This window comes from Gigantopelta aegis, chromosome 15 (genome assembly GCF_016097555.1).
Source record: "Gigantopelta aegis isolate Gae_Host chromosome 15, Gae_host_genome, whole genome shotgun sequence".
In the NCBI taxonomy this organism is placed as follows: Eukaryota; Metazoa; Mollusca; class Gastropoda; order Neomphalida; family Peltospiridae; genus Gigantopelta; species Gigantopelta aegis.
The window spans coordinates 45,909,716-45,911,621 of NC_054713.1; positions in this window are offsets into that span (position 1 = coordinate 45,909,716).

Genomic DNA, 1,906 nt, shown 5'->3' on the forward strand with positions numbered 1-1,906 from the left:
GTAATGACCCAAAAAAACCAAACCATTCTCTGATCTGTTATTTGTATTCATTTCGTTTATTTTCTTTCTCTGTGTATGTATCAGAGTTCCCTCTGTTGGGTTATTCAGACGAAATACTGTAAGATACTTTATTTTAATATATGAATAAAATTTGTGAAGCTGTATTCCATGTGAAATAAAGGCTGGTGAAAATTGGACGTAAAAAAAACCCGGATGTAGTCTCAATGAACCTGACATTGAAACTGGAAGTAACAACACCACACTTAAAAGTTTTAATCAACAAAGTGATATTTAAGTACGTAATAATTAAAATTTGTGTTACATTCATTACAATATAACGTCATCCCATTGGTCCAGACATAGCAATGGGAGTCTGTTCATATCTCGATGAATGTCGTGAGGGAACATCGTATCTGATGACGTCATTTTATAATGGCAAGTTGTCATAATTAAATGTCTCTTACATTCCTTACAATATAACGTCATCCCATTGGTCCAGACATAGCAATGGGAGTCTGTTCATATCTCGATGAATGTCGTGAGGGAACATCGTATCTGATGACGTCATTTTATAATGGCAAGTTGTCATAATTAAATGTCTCTTACATTCCTTACAATATAACGTCATCCCATTGGTCCAGACATAGCAATGGGAGTCTGTTCATATCTCGATGAATGTCGTGAGGGAACATCGTATCTGATGACGTCATTTTATAATGGCAAGTTGTCATAATTAAATGTCTCTTACATTCCTTACAATATAACGTCATCCCATTGGTCCAGACATAGCAATGGGAGTCTGTTCATATCTCGATGAATGTCGTGAGGGAACATCGTATCTGATGACGTCATTTTATAATGGCAAGTTGTCATAATTAAATGTCTCTTACATTCCTTACAATATAACATCATCCCATTGGTCCAGACATAGCAATGGGAGTCTGTTCATATCTCGATGAATGTCGTGAGGGAACATCGTATCTGATGACGTCATTTTATAATGGCAAGTTGTCATAATTAAATGTCTCTTACATTCCTTACAATATAACGTCATCCCATTGGTCCAGACATAGCAATGGGAGTCTGTTCATATCTCGATGAATGTCGTGAGGGAACATCGTATCTGATGACGTCATTTTATAATGGCAAGTTGTCATAATTAAATGTCTCTTACATTCCTTACAATATAACGTCATCCCATTGGTCCAGACATAGCAATGGGAGTCTGTTCATATCTCGATGAATGTCGTGAGGGAACATCGTATCTGATGACGTCATTTTATAATGGCAAGTTGTCATAATTAAATGTCTCTTACATTCCTTACAATATAACGTCATCCCATTGGTCCAGACATAGCAATGGGAGTCTGTTCATATCTCGATGAATGTCGTGAGGGAACATCGTATCTGATGACGTCATTTTATAATGGCAAGTTGTCATAATTAAATGTCTCTTACATTCCTTACAATATAACGTCATCCCATTGGTCCAGACATAGCAATGGGAGTCTGTTCATATCTCGATGAATGTCGTCAGGGAACATCATATCTGATGACGTCATTTTATAATGGCAAGTTCTCTTATTGAGCGTTATTGTTTATGGACCAAAAATAATTCAAAATAAAGTATGCACTTTTAGTGTTATTATTAGCAAGTTTGATTGAAATTTAGTTATAAGTATTGTTTATTTCTGTTACATTCATCTGGGTATGAACAAATTGTTTTTATTACATTACCTATTCAATTTTACTATAGTGATAAAGACATTCTCAAACTGTGATAAATTGATTTATGTGTGCGATCTGGACCAGAACTTTTAAATGAGGGAATTCCCTTTTTAAAATTTTATTTATATACTACAGTTAGCGTTTTTATTACTGACGTCATATATGATTTACAAATTAC